Genomic DNA, 12,462 nt, shown 5'->3' on the forward strand with positions numbered 1-12,462 from the left:
GAGGTTCGGTGAGCAAATGCAGACCCTTTGAAGTCATATTGCATGGTACCCATTCCATGGGTCTCAACTCTCCAGGTTTAAGGGATTCTTCCTTCAGCTAAAACATGCATGTGGAACCCAGAGTATGATCCACCGTGTGATCGGGAAACATGTTCAAATGTGTCTCAGTTTTCGTCCCCTGGTACTCGGGTGCAACATTCCAGACGCTTTACTAACACTCTCCCCACTTGGAGAGTCAGTGCCTTTAACCTCATGTTTGGCCCAGTTTGCAATTTCTGCAGTAATGAACAGGAATAGGGAGAAACAATGAGAGACTAGCTGGAGGTGTCTGGACGGGCAAATTTAACTCTCATTTCCCACCAGGAAGAGGAATTAACCAAAGGCTCAGCGTGCCATGCTGGAACAACACTAGGGCCTGAAGCAATCCTGCGGTGTTGCGGCCAGCTCACAAGAAAGCGAGTTGAAGAAAGGAGCTCAGGGGCACTGTAATTCACAAACCTGCAGAGTTCTAAATGACAGCTATCGTCCAAAAATATATTGAAGTAAGGCTGCCAAGAGGAATTGAAAGCGTGGCAGAATTGCAGGAAACCGATTTCAGGAGGTAGACTGGAATTGCATGTAAAGCATAGGAAAAGAGGCAGAACGTCCACAATGATGCACTTGGCCAAAAAGGGCGTATGCTTTTTTTCCTGAATATATTCAGGAAAAAATGCATACGCCCTTTTTGGCCAACCAAGCAAGCTTGCAAAGGAAATCTGCACTACAATGAAGTCTCACTGCCCCCCGGTCAAAAGGGTCATCTGAAAACAGTGTAAAATGCAGAAAGGCAGGACAGGCCATGGAGAACTGGGAGCCTTGTTATGCTGGTGGGCGGGATGAAAACTGCCAACAGCCACTCTGGAGAAGTGTATGGTGTTTCCTGAAACATCCAAAAAACTAATCAACAGAGCCTAGGGCACTTCCACTTATGGTCCTATAGCTTAGGGAAATTAAAATCAAAAAGACACAGCCACCCCAAAGTTTGGGACGGCTCTGTTTACAAGAACCTCGTTTACGGTACAAGTTCTATATCACAGAAAGCGAAAAATGGATAAAGAAGTTGTGGTACTTACGGACAATGCAATATCACTCAGCAATGAAATCTATGTCATCAGGCCCATAGCAGCATAATGAGTGGATTCAGGTATGAAGATTCTAAGTGAAATAAGTCACACAGGAAAAGAAACATCATAAGGTATCACTACTACACGGAATGTAAACTTGGCTACACAGGGACTGAATTACAAAACAGAACAGGGTCTCAAATGTAGAAAACCAACTTATGCTTGCTTAAGGGGAAAGGTGAGTTGGGGTGCTGCATAAAACCAGAGATTGAAATTAGCACAGATACCGTTCCATAAGCCAACTATGTAATAGACAAGAGCTACTCCTTGCTCAACTAAGTCGACTCAACACCACATATTAAACGCCTAAGAATATACCTGACTAGTAAGAATCTTAAAACCTATGGATTTCTATGTCTCCGAAAGAGAATCAAGCGTGTGTACATCGGCATAAGCGCAGCAGTGATAGGATTGGTGAGGTTCGCTGAGCAAATGGAGACGCTTTGAAGTCATATTGCATGGTACCCATTCCATGGGTCTCAACTCTCCAGGTTTAAGGGATTCTTCCTTCAGCTAAAACATTCATGTGAAACCCAGAGTATGATCCACCATATGATTGGGAAACGTGTTCAAATGTGTCTCAGTTTTCGTCCCCTGGTACTCGGGTGCAACGTCCCAGACGCTTTACTAACACTCTCCCCACTTGGAGAGTCAGGGCCTTTAACCTCCTGTTTGGCCCAGTTTGCAATTTCTGCCGAAGATGAACAGGAATAGGGAGAACCAATGAGAGAATAGCTGGAGGTGTCTGGACGGGCAAATTTAACTCTCACTTCCCACAAGGAAGAGGAATTAACCAAAGGCTCAGCGTGCCATGCCGGAACCACATTAGGGTCTGAAGCAATCCTGCGGTGTTGCGGCCAGCTCACAAGAAAGCGAGTTGAGGAAAGGAGCTCAGGGGCACTCTCATTCACAAACCTGCAGAGTTTAAAATGACAGCTATCGTCCAAAAATATATTGAAGTAAGGTTGCCAAGAGGACTCAAAAGCGGGGCAGAATTGCAAGAAATCGATTTCAGGAGGTAGACTGGAATTGCATTTAAAGCATAGGAAAAGAGGCAGAACGTCCACAATGATGCACTTGGCCAAAAAGAGCCTATGCGTTTTTTCCTGAATATATTCAGGAAAAAACGCATAGGTACTTTTTGGCCAACCAAGCAAGCTTGCAAAGGAAATCTGCACTACAATGAAGTCTCACTGCCCCCCGGTCAAAAGGGCCATCTGAAAAAAGTGTAAAATCCAGAAAGGCAGGACAGGCCATGGAGAACTGGGAGCCTTGTTATGCTGATGAGCGGGATGTAAATTGCCAACAGCCACTCTGGAGAAGTGTATGGTGTTTCCTGAAACATCCAAGAAACAAAGCAACAGAGCCTAGGGCACTTCCACTTATGGTCCTATAGCTTAGGGAAATTAAAATCAAAAAGAGACAGCCACCCCAAAGTTTGGGACAGCTCTGTTTACAAGAACCTCATTTACGGTACAAATTCAATGTCACAGAAAGCGAAAAATGGATAAAGAATTTGTGCTACTTACGTACAATGCAATATCACTCAGCAATGAAATCTATGTCATCAGGCCCGTAGCAGCATAATGAGTGGATTCAGGTACGATGATTCTAAGTGAAATAAGTCACACAGAAAAAGAAACATCATAAGATATCACTACTACACGGAATGTAACCTTGGCTACACAGGAACTGAATTACAAAACAGAACAGGGTCTCAAATGTAGAAAACCAACTTATGCTTGCTTTAGGGGAAAGGTGAGTTGGGGTGCTGCATAAAACCAGAGTTTGAAATTAGCACAGATACTGTTCCATAAGCCAAATATGTAATAGACAAGAGCTACTCCTTGCTCAACGAAGTGGACTCAACACCCCATATTAAACGCCTAAGAATATACCTGACTAGTAAGAATCTTAAAACCTATGGATTGATATGTCTCCGAAAGAGAATCAAGCGTGTGTAGAGCGGCATAAACGCAGCAGTGATGGGATTGGTGAGGTTCGGTAGGCAAATGCAGACCCTTTGAAGTCATATTGCATGGTACCCATTCCATGGGTCTCAACTCTCCAGGTTTAAGGGATTCTTCCTTCAGCTAAAACATGCATGTGGAACCCAGAGTATGATCCACCGTGTGATCGGGAAATGTGTTCAAATGTGTCTCAGTTTTCGTCCCCTGGTACTCGGGTGCAACATTCCAGACTCTTTACTAACACTCTCTCCACTTGGAGAGTCAGTGCCTTTAACCTCCTGTTTGGCCCAGTTTGCAATTTCTGCGGAAAATGAACAGGAATAGGGAGAACGAATGAGAGACTAGCTGGAGGTGTCTGGATGGGCAAATTTAAATCTCATTTCCCACAAGGAAGAGGAATTAACCAAAGGCTCAGCATGCCGTGCCGAAACCACAGTAGGGCCTGAAGCAATCCTGCGGTGTTGCGGCCAGCTCACAAGAAAGCGAGTTGAAGAAAGGAGCTCAGGGGCACTGTAATTCACAAACCTGCAGAGTTATAAATGACTGCTATCGTCCAAAAATATACTGAAGTAAGGCTGCCAAGATGACATGAAAGCGGGGCAGAATTGCAGGAACCCGATTTCAGGAGGTAGAGTGGAATTGCATTTAAATCATATGAAAAGAGGCAGAACGTCCACAATGATGCACTTGTCCAAAAAGGGCGTATGAGTTTTTCACTGAATATATTCAGGAAAAAACGCATACGCCCTTTGTGGTCAACCAAGCAAGCTTGCAAAGGAAATCTGCAGTACAATGAAGTCTCACTTCCCACAGGACAAAAGGGCAATCTGAAAAGAGTGTAAAATCCAGAAAGGCAGGACAGGCCATGGAGAACTGGGAGCCTTGTTATGCTGATGGGCGGGATGTAAACTGCCAACAGCCACTCTGGAGAACTGTACGGTGTTTCCTGAAACATGTAAAAAACAAAGCAACAGAGCCTAGGGCACTTCCAATTATGGTCCTATAGCTTAGGGAAATTAAAATCAAAAAAACACAGCCACCCCAAAGTTTGGGATGGCTCTGTTTACAAGAACCTCGTTTACGGTACAAGTTTAATATCGCAGAAAGCGAAAAATGGATAAAGACGTTGTGGTACTTACGTACAATGCAATATCACTCAGCAGTGAAATCTATGTCATCAGGCCCGTAGCAGCATAATGAGTGGATTCAGGAACGATGATTCTAACTGAAATAAGTCACACAGAAAAAGAAACATCATAAGATAACACTAGTACACGGAATGTAAACTTGGCTACACAGGAACTGAATTACACAACAGAACAGTGTCTCAAATGTAGAAAAGCAACTTATGCTTGCTTAAGGGGAAAGGTGAGTTGGGGTGCTGCATAAAACCAGAGATTGGAATTAGCACAGATACCGTTCCATAAGCCAAATATGTAATAGACAAGAGCTACTCCTTGCTCAACGAAGTGGACACAACACCCCATATTAAACGCCTAAGAATATACCTGACTAGTAAGAATCATAAATCCTATGGATTGATATGTCATCGAAAGAGAATCAAGCGTGTGTACATCGGCATAAGCGCAGCAGTGATAGGATTGGTGAGGTTCGGTGAGCAAATGCAGACCCTTTGAAGTCATATTGCATGGTACCCATTCCATGGGTCTCAACTCTCCAGCTTTAAGGGATTCTTCCTTCAGCTAAAACATGCATGTGGAACCCAGAGTATGATCCACCGTGTGATCGGGAGATGTGTTCCAATATGTCTCAGTTCTAGTCCCCTGGTACTCGGGTGCAACATTCCAGACGCTTTACTAACACTCTACCGACTTGGAGAGTCAGTTCCTTTAAACTCCTGTTTGGCCCAGTTTGAAATTTCTGCGGAAGATGTATAGGAATAGGGAGGACCAATGAGAGACTAGCTGGAGGTGTCTCGACGGGCAAATTTAACTCTCATTTCCCACCAGGAAGAGGAATTAACCAAAGGCTCAGCGTGCTGTGCCGGAACCAGATTAGGGCCTGAAACAATCCTGCGGTGTTGCGGCCAGCTCACAAGAAAGCGAGTTGAAGAAAGGAGCTCAGGGGCACTATCATTCACAAACCTGCAGAGTTATAAATGAAAGCTATCGTCCAAAAATATACTGAAGTAAGGCTGCCAAGAGGACTTGAAAGCGGAGCAGAAATGCAGGAATCCGATTTCAGGAGGTAGACTGGAATTGCATTTAAAGCATAGGAAAAGAGGCAGAACGTCCACAATGATGCACTTGGCCAAAAAGGGCGTATGCGTTTTCTCCTGAATATATTCAGGAAAAAACGCATACGCCCTTTTTGGCCAACCAAGCAAGCTTACGAAGGAAATCTGCACTACAATGAAGTCTCACTTCCCCCCGGTCAAATGGGCCATCTGAAAAAAGTGTAAAATCCAGAAAGGCAGGACAGGCCATGGAGAACTGGGAGCCTTGTTATGCTGATGGGCGGGATGTAAATTGCAAACAGCCACTCTGGAGAAGTGTATGGTGTTTCCTGAAACATCTAAAAAACAAAGCAACAGAGCCTAGGGCACTTTCACTTATGGTCCTATAGCTTAGGGAAATTAAAATCAAAAAGACACAGCCACCCCAAAGTTTGGGATGGCTCTCTTTACAAGAACCTCGTTTACGGGACAAGTTCAATATCGCAGAAAGCAAAAAATGGATAAAGAAGTTTTGGTACTTACGTACAATGCAATATCACTCAGCAATGAAATCTATGTCATCAGGCCCATAGGAGCATAATGAGTGGATTCAGGTATCATGATTCTAACTGAAATAAGTCACAAGAAAAAGAAACATCATAAGATATCACTAATATATGGTATGTAAACTTGGCTACACAGGAACTGGATTACAAAAGAGAACAGGGTCTCAAATTTAGAAAACCAACTTATGCTTGCTTAAGGGGAAAGGTGAGTTGGGGTGCTGCAGAAAACCAGAGATTGAAATTAGCACAGATACCGTTCCATAAGCCAAATATGTAATAGACAAGAGCTACTCCTTGCTCAACAAAGAAAGGATCTCTGGCGCACTGTAATTCACAAACCTGCAGAGTTATAAATGATGGCTATCATCCAAAAATATATTGAAGTAAGGCTGCCAAGAGGACTTGAAAGCAGGGCAGAATTGCAGGAAAACGATTTCAGGAGGTAGACTGGAATTGCATGTAAAGTATAGGAAAAGAGGCAGAACGTCCACAATGATGCACTTGGCCAAAAAGGGCGTATGCGTGTTTTCCTGAATATATTCAGGAAAAAATGCATATGCCCTTTTTGGCCAACCAAGCAAGCTTGCAAAGGAAATCTGCACTACAATGAAGCCTCACTGCCCCCAGGTCAAAAGGGCCATCTGAAAAAAGTGTAAAATCCAGAAAGGCAGGACAGGCCATGGAGAACTGGGAGCCTTGTTATGCTGATGGGTGGGATGTAAATTGCCAACAGCCACTCTGGAGAAGTGTATGGTGTTTCCTGAAACATCCAAAAAACAAAGAAACAGAGCCTAGGGCACTTCCACTTATGGTCCTATAGCTTAGGGAAATTAAAATCAAAAAGACACAGCCACCCCAAAGTTTGGGATGGCTCTCTTTACAAGAACCTCGTTTACGGTACAAGTTCAATATCACAGAAAGCGAAAAATGGATAAAGACGTTGTGGTACTTACGTACAATGCAATATCACTCAGCAATGAAATCTATGTCATCAGGCCCGTAGCAGCATAATGAGTGGATTCAGGTACGATGATTCTAAGTGAAATAAGTCACACAGAAAAAGAAACATCACAAGATATCACTACTACACGGAATGTAAACTTGGCTACACAGGAACTGAATTAAAAAACAGAACAGGTTCTCAAATGTAGAAAACCAACTTATGCTTGCTTAAGGGGAAAGGTGAGTTGGGGTGCTGCATAAAACCAGAGATTGAAATTAGCACAGATACCGTTCCGTAAGCCAAATATGTAATAGACAAGAGCTACTCCTTGCTCAACGAAGAGGACTCAACACCGCATATTAAATGCCTAAGAATGTACCTGACTAGTAAGAATCTTAAAACCTATAGATTTATATGTCTCTGAAAGAAAATCAAGCGTGTGTACAGCGGCATAAACGCAGCAGTGATAGGATTGGTGAGGTTCGGTGAGCAAATGCAGACCCTTTGAAGTCATATTGCATGGTACCCATTCCATGGGTCTCAACTCTCCAGCTTTAAGGGATTCTTCCTTCAGCTAAAACATGCATGTGGAACCCAGAGTATGATCCACCGTGTGATCGGGAGATGTGTTCCAATATGTCTCAGTTCTAGTCCCCTGGTACTCGGGTGCAACATTCCAGACGCTTTACTAACACTCTACCGACTTGGAGAGTCAGTTCCTTTAAACTCCTGTTTGGCCCAGTTTGAAATTTCTGCGGAAGATGTATAGGAATAGGGAGGACCAATGAGAGACTAGCTGGAGGTGTCTCGACGGGCAAATTTAACTCTCATTTCCCACCAGGAAGAGGAATTAACCAAAGGCTCAGCGTGCCATACCGGAACTACACTAGGGCCTGAAGCAATCCTGCGGTGTTGCGGCCAGCTCACAAGAAAGCGAGTTGAAGAAAGGAGCTCAGGGGCACTGTCATTCACAAACCTGCAGAGTTATAAATGACAGCTATCGTCCAAAAATATATTGAAGTAAGGCTGCCAACAGGACTTGAAAGCGGGGCAGAACTGCAGGAAACCGATTTCAAGAGGTAGACGGGAATTGCATGTAAAGCATAGGAAAAGAGGCAGAACGTCCACAATGATGCACTTGGACTAAAAGGGCGTATGCTTTTTTTCCTGAATATATTCAGGAAAAAACGCATACGCCCTTTTTGGCCAACCAAGCAAGCTTGCAAATGGAATCTGCACTACAATGAAGATTCACTGCCCCCCGGTCAAAACGGCCATCTGAAAAATGTGTAAAATCCAGAAAGGCAGGACAGGCCATGGAGAACTGTGAGCCTTGTTACGCTGATGGGCGGGATGTAAATTGCCAACAGCCACTCTGGAGAAGTGTATGGTGTTTCCTGAAACATCTAAGAAACAAAGCAACAGAGCCTAGGGCACTTCCACTTATGGTCCTATAGCTTAGGGAATTTAAAATCAAAAAGACACAGCCACCCGAAAGTTTGGGACAGCTCTGTTTACAAGAACCTCGTTTACGGTACAAGTTCAATATCACAGAAAGCGAAAAATGGATAAAGAAGTTGTGGTACTTACGTACAATGCAATATCACTCAGCAATGAAATCTATGTCATCAGGCCCGTAGCAGCATAATGAGTGGATTCAGGAACGATGATTCTAAGTGAAATAAGTCACACAGAAAAAGAAACATCATAAGATATCACTACTACACGGAATGTAAACTTGGCTACACAGGAACTGAATTACAAAACAGAACAGGGTCTCAAATATAGAAAACCAACTTATGCTTGCTTAAGGGGAAAGGTGAGTTCGGGTGCTGCATAAAACCAGAGATTGAAATTAGCACAGATACCGTTCCATAAGCCAAATATGTAATAGACAAGAGCTACACCTTGCTCAATGAAGTGGACTCAACACCCCATATTAAACGCCTAAGAATATACCTGACTAGCAAGAATCTTAAAACCTATGGATTTATATGTCTCCAAAAGAGAATCAAGCGTGTGTACAGCGGCATAAATGCAGCAGTGATAGGATTGGTGAGGTTCGGTGAGCAAATGCAGACCCTTTGAAGTCATATTGCATGGTACCCATTCCATCGGTCTCAACTCTCCAGGTTTAAGGGATTCTTCCTTCAGCTAAAACATGCATGTGGAACCCAGAGTATGATCCACCGTGTGATTGGGAAGCGTGTTCAAATGTGTCTCAGTTTTCGTCCCCTGGTACTCGGTTGCAACATTCCAGACGCTTTACTAACACTCTCCCCACTTGGAGAGTCAGTGCCTTTAACCTCCTGTTTGGCCCAGTTTGCAATTTCTGCGGAAAATGAACAGGAATAGGGAGAACCAATGAGAGACTAGCTGGAGGTGTCTGGACGGGCAATTTAACTCTCATTTCCCACCAGGAAGAGGAATTAACCAAAGGCTCAGCATGCCATGCCGGAACCACATTAGGGCCTGAAGCAATCCTGCGGTGTTGCGGCCAGCTCACAAGAAAGAGAGTTGAAGAGAGGAGTTCAGCGGCACTGTAATTCACAAACCGGCAGAGTTATAAATGACAGCTATCGTCCAAAAATATATTGAAGTAAGGCTGCCAAGAGGACTTGAAAGCGGGGCAGAATTGCAGGAAACCCATTTCAGGAGGTAGATTGGAATTGCATGTAAAGCATAGGAAAAGAGGCAGAACGTCCACAATGATGCACTTGGCCAAAAAGGGCGTACGCATTTTTTCCTGAATATATTCAGGAAAAAACGCATAAGCCCTTTTTGGCCAACCAAGCAAGCTTGCAAAGGAAATCTGCACTACAATGAAGTCTCACTGCCCCCAGGTCACAACGGCCATCTGAATAAAGTGTAAAATCCAGAAAGGCAGGACAGGCCATGGAGAACTGGGAGCCTTGTTATGTGATGGGCGGGATGTAAATTGCCAACAGCCACTCTGGAGAAGTGTATGGTGTTTCCTGAAACATCTAAGAAACAAAGCAACAGAGCCTAGGGAACTTCCACTTATGGTCCTATAGCTTAGGGAAATTAAAATCAAAAAGACACAGCCACCCCAAAGTTTGGGACGACTCTGCTTACAAGAACCTCGTTTACAGTTCAAGTTCAATATCACAGAAAGCGAAAAATAGATAAAGAAGTTGTGGTACTTACGTACAATGCAATATCACTCAGCAATGAAATCTATGTCATCAGGCCCATAGCAGCATAATGAGTGGATTCAGGTACAATGATTCTAATTGAAATAAGTCACACAGAAAAAGAAACATCATAAGATATCACTAATACATAGAATGTAAACTTGGCTAAACAGAAACTGAATTACAAAACAGAACATGGTCTCAAATGTAGAAAACCAACTTATGCTTGCTTAAGGGGAAAGGTGAGTTGGGGTGCTGCATAAAACCAGAGATTGAAATTAGCACAGATACCGTTCCATAAGCCAAATATGTAATAGACAAGAGCTACTCCTTGCTCAACGAAGTGGACTCAAGACGCCGTATTAAACACCTAAGAATATACCTGACTAGTAAGAATCTTAAAACCTATGGGTTTATATGTCTCCGAAAGAGAATGAATCGTGTGTACAGCGGCATAAACGCAGCAGTGATAGGATTGGTGAGGTTCGGTGAGCAAACGTAGACCCTTTGAAGTCATATTGCATGGTACCCCTTCCATGGGTCTCAACTCTCCAGGTTTAAGGGATTCTTCCTTCAGCTAAAACATGCATGTGGAACCCAGAGTATGATCCACCGTGTGATTGGGAAGCGTGTTCAAATGTGTCTCAGTTTTCGTCCCTGGTACTCGGGTGCAACATTCCAGATGCTTTACTAACAATCTCCCCACTTGGAGAGTCAGTGCCTTTAACCTCCTGTTTGGCCCAGTTTGCAATTTCTGAGGAAAATGAACAGGAATAGGGAGAACCAATGAGAGAGTAGCTGGAGGTGTCTGGACGGGCAATTTAACTCTCATTTCCCACCAGGAAGAGGAATTAACCAAAGGCTCAGCGTGCCATTCCGCAACCACACTAGGGCCTGAAGCAATCCTGCGGTGTTGCGGCCAGCTCACAAGAAAGCGAGTTGAAGAAAGGAGCTCAGGGGCACTGTAATTACAAACCTGCAGAGTTATAAATGACAGCTATCGTCCAAAAATATATTGAAGTAAGGCTGCCAAGAGGACTTGAAAGCGGGGCAGAATTGCAGGAAACCGATTTCAGGAGGTAGACTGGAATTGCATGTAAAGCATAGGAAAAGAGGCAGAACGTCCACAATGATGCACCTGGCCAAAAATAGTATATGCGTTTTATCTTGAATATATTCAGGAAAAAACGCATACGCACTCTTTGGCTAACCAAGCAATCTTGCAAAGGAAATCTGCACTAAAATGAAGTCTCACTGCCCCCCAGTCAAAAGGGCCATCTGAAAAAAGTGTAAACTCCAGAAAGGCAGGACAGGCCATGGAGAACTGGGAGCCTTGTCATGCTGATGGGCGGGATGTAAATTGCCAACAGCCACTCTGGAGAAGTGTATGGTGTTTCCTGAAACATCCAAAAAACCAAGCAACAGAGCCTAGGGCACTTCCACTTATGGTCCTATAGCTTATGGAAATTAAAATAAAAAAGACACAGCCACCCCAAAGTTTGGGACGGCTCTGTTTACAAGAACCTCATTTACGGTACAAGTTCAATATCGCAGAAAGCGAAAAATGGATAAAGACGTTGTGGTAGTTACGTACAATGCAATATCACTCAGCAATGAAATCTATGTCATCAGGCTCGTAGCGGCCTAATGAGTGGATTCAGGTACGAAGATTCTAAGTGAAATAAGTCACACAGAAAAAGAAACATCATAAGATATCACTACTACACGGAATGTAAACTTGGCTACACAGGAACTGAATTACAAAACAGAACAGGGTCGCAAATGTAGAAAACCAACTTATGCTTGCTTAAGGGGAAAGGTGAGTTGGGGTGCTGCATAAAACCAGAGATTGAAATTAGCACAGATACCATTCCATAAGCCAAATATGTAATAGACAAGAGCTACTCCTTGCTCAACGAAGAGGACACAACACCCCATATTAAACGCCTAAGAATATACATGACTAGTAAGAATCTTAAAACCTATGGATTTATATGTCTCCAAAAGAGAATCAAGCGTGTGTACTGCGGCATAAATGCAGCAGTGATAGGATTGGTGAGGTTCGGTGAGCAAATGCAGACCCTTTGAAGTCATATTGCATGGTACCCATTCCAAGGGTCTCAACTCTCCAGGTTTAAGGGATTCTTCCTTCAGCTAAAACATGCATGTGGAACCCAGAGTATGATCCACCGTGTGATCGGGAAACGTGTTCAAATGTGTCTCAGTTTTCGTCCCCTGGTACTCGGGTGCAACATTCCAGACGCTTTACTAACACTCTCCCCACTTGGAGAGTCAGTGCCTTTAACCTCCTGTTTGGCCCAGTTTGCAATTTCTGCGGAAGATGACCACGAATAGGGAGAACCAATGAGAGACTAGCTGGAGGTGTCTGGACGGGCAAATTTAACTCTCATTTCCCACCAGGAAGAGGAATTAACCAAAGGCTCAGCGTGCCGTGCCAGAACCACACTAGGGCCTGAAGCAATCCTGCG

This window comes from Orcinus orca, chromosome 1 (genome assembly GCF_937001465.1).
Source record: "Orcinus orca chromosome 1, mOrcOrc1.1, whole genome shotgun sequence".
Taxonomy (NCBI): domain Eukaryota; kingdom Metazoa; phylum Chordata; class Mammalia; order Artiodactyla; family Delphinidae; genus Orcinus; species Orcinus orca.